Genomic DNA, 4,548 nt, shown 5'->3' on the forward strand with positions numbered 1-4,548 from the left:
TCAATTGAATGAAGACTGAAGACTTTGCCATGTCAGCTTAGTTAGTTAGAGTAATATCTGCTGTCTAGATATTACCGTCAAAACTCGAAAGGTCCATAATGGATATTACAGCGGGTTAGAGTTGGAGATAGTTTTCAAGTCGGGGTGGGTCAATTTTTCCTGATTTTTCATTTTATCGGCTTTTGTTACTACCTAAGTAGTTGCTATTGAAGTTAGTCAAGTTGTCTGAATTCCACTAGGCGGAGTGAATTAGCCTCTTTGGCTTTATTTCTTCTCTGCCGAGGAGTCTACAATAAGTTAATGAAAGTGATTCCCAGGTATTCTCAAATCTATCATTGTGTTAGATTTTGCTGAATTTCTTGATATCCAAAAGTTGGTTCATTCGTTATGTGTGCATTAATCGTATGATAGAGAAAAGAATGCATGATCAAGTGTGCATCATGATAGTATTATATTCTTTGCTTTATGTATAAATCCTGAGCATAGTGGATTAGTTGTGCTCATTGCATTTGAATTACGCATCTCTTTGTTATATAGGAGGTAGTACAACAGTCAAAAACCAATGCTTAAAAAAATACTACCGGTTCGAACAAAACCTACCCAACATATCTAGAGGATATACAATGTGACTTTAGGACTCTATGAATTGGGAATGAGTTTATAGTGTTGGCTTGAAAAGTCACATTATCAAGGAAAAAAAATTCCAAACAAGCATTATAAACCCTTGCATAGTTACTGCACCACTAACTTTAAGATTTTTTTTTCTTTTTTCTAGCAAAACCTTTAGATTGTTGGGTATGCTCTTAATTCATGCTGATTGAATATGGTGTGTTCTTGATTTAGCTCATGGTTTCATCGATTCTGTTTTTGGTTCTGACCGTAGCATCACACGCCATATGGTATAGAAAAGTCTAATAGGTAAAGTCACATGATTTCAAATGTTTGTGTCGCTGTAAGGATCAAGCCCATACATTTTTGTTTGTTGGATTATCTCTAGGACTTTCTATCATATGCAATGCATCTGGATCTATAGTTAGATCATGGTATTAAGCACATGTATAAAAACTCAGATATCCCAGATCTCAGATGTAATCATGAATTGATGAAAAAATATTTGTTAATGGTGGGTGCATGATTAATCAGGTGGGGATGCCCTCCAAGCAAATTTCCATGGACCTACTCTGCCAAGTAGACATGTTATTTGTTGAAGGGTAAGGTGAAGGTGTATCCTGATGGACATAATGAGTTCGTTGAGTTTGGGGCTGGTGACTTGGTCGAGTTTCCTAAAGGTATGAGCTACACTTGGGATGTATCTGAGACTGGACAAGCACTACAAATTCGAGTAGAGCAATACCAGAAATCCTTGTACTCTCTCAACTCATAATAATGTAAATATTGCCTTCATGTCTTACGACTCATGTCTATTACCACTGAATGTGTAATGGTAACTAATTCGTCCTCTGTTAAGTCCGCTTCACCTTTGTACTATAATGATGAACATTTAGAAACAGGGGTTAACAAAACTCAAACTTCTATACCAGTTGTTTTCTGCTTTTGTTATTCAGAAGTTCTTCAAACAAGAGAGTCTATCAATTTCTGAGATGTCACGAGGGACAAAGAGACTGCTGCGTTTTCTTCTGTGAAATTTGAGTTTTAAACAGGCAACACACTTCGGCAATAACATAGACTTGATAGATCGAGTACGTAGACATGCAGATAAGAAGAAATAAGGTTCATTTAGTTTAATGGAAAAGGTTATTTGCTTCTATGCGTTGTACTCTCCTGTCCAATTATGTAATTGCTAAATGTATTACTGTGGGAGGTGCGGAGATCTTACAATTAAAATTAAAAGGACATAATAAATGTCCCTTTACCCCAAAATTAATGTCCATTTTAGGGGCATTTTAGTTTCCATTGGAGATAATAACATAATGGAAAAAAAAATTGTTGACGTATACAAAAATGTCCCTCCATTAATACTTTTCCATTTTTCTTGTATAACAAATTATGTTTTGGAGTGACAATTAATCAGTTAATGTATAGCACTTTGTCAACTCAAAAGAACCATTTTTTATATTTTTTTCCTCATACTTCATGTCATAGTTTACATTATGCTCAATCTCATTCATTTCTTTGATCCGAAACGTGTTATATCACTTCATTTTCCAGGCTGGTCCAAGGGACTTTTGGGTGCATAGTTGCACACTTACGAATGGTGAGTTGGTGACTATTTCTTGCTAGATTACTCTGACTTATTCGTTATCCTAGGGTTATATATATCAAATGATTTTTATTTTTTTTCGATAATCGGTTATATGAAATCCTTGATAGCCCCCATATATAATGGTTCTAACATGACGCTACCTGTATTTGTGATGCCTAATTTTTCATTAGTGAGAGGACTATGCACATTGTTGTTACAATTTTCATACTTTCATATATAGAATATTGATACATCAATTCACGAAACAGGTTTGGAGTATTTTAATGGAGGGATAACAACAGTCAATTCAACACTTAGAATGACGAAGATGGTGCTGATTAGAATATTTAGGAGTGGCTAATAGCACGTGAAGGCAAGTAGCAATTATGGGTGCTTCAAATAGAAAGCAGGTCATTCACATTTTTGAACCCTTTTCTCTTGAGATATAAAAGCAGTAGGCTTAGAGATAAGAATACATACTTCGGTATAGTTTATAACAATATTAGTGGAAACTTAATAGAAAATTGGGATCCATGTTGCAGGCTATATAGAGGACCTCTTCTGCCTTTTTCTTCGTATATCTCCCTTGGAATCATCAATTTTGGGAAGTCCAATTCATGAATTTGATTTTTCAGGTTATGCTGATCCAAGTGAGTTTGAGGATGATTAATGTTTTGTTGATTCTTATTAGGCTTTTTGATATAATTAGGAGTATGTTTTGTCTTTTGAATAAGAAAGTTCTTATTACTAAGCTTATGCGAGGGCGTAAATTAGCACTAGTACTATTACTTCATTGGTTCTGAAACAATACTAGCATCATCACTTTATTGGTAATATATGTTGAGTTGGTATTGTGATCAAAATATTTCTAAAGGTTGTCCATCTCTTTGTGATTACTGCTATGCTAATTGTCTTGTTGAATCACTACACAATGTTTCGCTTATTGTTTCGCCCTTTTTTAGTTGGTATAGAACTCAGTTCTTTAGTTTTATTTTATTTTGCAGATAATGTATGCTCCTATTTATCCTATAAGCTTGGGGCCTGCACTTAATTTCTCATTGTTATATTTTAAAATTCTGAACTCTCTTGATCGTGCTCACAGTCTGGCAAAACAGGCATTGTAAATTGATGTGTTTGACAACCATGCTTACACTCTGTGATGTTGTTTGCTTCTTTGTACGTATTTAATGGTTGTGGAAACTCAATGATTTTTTTAAAGTTTGTAATCAAAATCATAAAGGTTAATATCGCGCTTCGAACACAAGTGTACTCCTTCAAAATATTGAAGTGGTTGCTTTTTTTTTTTAATGCCGTGTTTTATACTTTCATATATCGTACCACTTTGCATATACCAGTATTTGCAGTACTTAAACATGTTTTCTTTGTAGTTCTATTGGTGGTGTTTCACTTCTATCTCTTAGGACATCAAGGTCACTGGAATGCCCTTACTAGGACGAGTATTTGCTCAAGGCACCAAAATGGAGTCCATTTTGATGATCGTGTGACAAACACTTAGGATAAGGCCAGCTTAATTTTAGCACAATAAATTCAGCCATGATAGTGGAAGAAAGATCTACAAGTTTATTTCATGTTTTTTTTACAGGTAATGTATAAAGATGTCACAATTTGAAGGATTGCAAATTGTCGGGGTTGAAGTGTCTAATGTGCTCAATGAACTTGCCACAAAAACTCTTGTAAATTGAAGTTCCCATCTTTGTCTGTCCCTCGTGAATTCCTTTGTCCAATCACACTGGATATAATGAATGCACCCTGTTATCGTTTCTTCCAGACAGGTAAACCTTTGTCCATTATGTTTTATCCTTTGTAATAAGGGCATCCCAACGCTTAAAAGAATTTCTATGTTACTTTTTAAGTTCATTTGTCTCTGTTCAGTACCTATAGGACACATGCTAATGGGGAGGGTCTTTATTTCTGCATATATTTTTTTTGCTCTTGAACCGTACGTTAAACTTAATTGCCAATGCGATTTTAAAAAATTAGTATATGTGAAACCCCATTTTAATTTTGTTTGTATGTGTATTTAATATAATGATTAGAGTAATAATTAATTTCATTTTCTTTTGTTAATCTGTTTTGATATGTGGGCTACCCATGACCCATGTAAGACTAACCCGACCCATAAGTGGAATAGAATTAAAACTTAGAATTCTTCACTATTCGAGAGAGTTCTTTTTCTCTTCTTTTACCGACTTAGTACCAACCACTTAAAGAAAACAAAAGCTTGTAGCTATCATGAGTTGGTTTTGGGAGCTATTAGAGATGGATTTCTCACTATTTTAGGCTGTCCATATCTATACTGCTTAAGGTAAGTGATTTCTTACTTA

At 34.5% G+C, this 4,548-nt stretch overlaps 1 long non-coding RNA gene across 1 annotated transcript; it reads left to right on the forward strand.

Annotated features, from left to right (window-relative positions):
* The first annotated feature begins 2,527 nt into the window (after nt 1-2,527).
* LOC147486562 (uncharacterized) lies at nt 2,528-3,850 on the forward strand. The gene is made up of 3 exons (XR_015201236.1): nt 2,528-2,613; nt 2,746-2,853; nt 3,807-3,850. It is a non-coding gene; the product is annotated as an uncharacterized LOC147486562 (long non-coding RNA).
* Nucleotides 3,851-4,548: the final 698 nt, after the last annotated feature.

This window comes from Coptis chinensis, chromosome 7 (genome assembly GCF_015680905.1).
Source record: "Coptis chinensis isolate HL-2020 chromosome 7, ASM1568090v1, whole genome shotgun sequence".
NCBI classification, from domain to species: Eukaryota; Viridiplantae; Streptophyta; class Magnoliopsida; order Ranunculales; family Ranunculaceae; genus Coptis; species Coptis chinensis.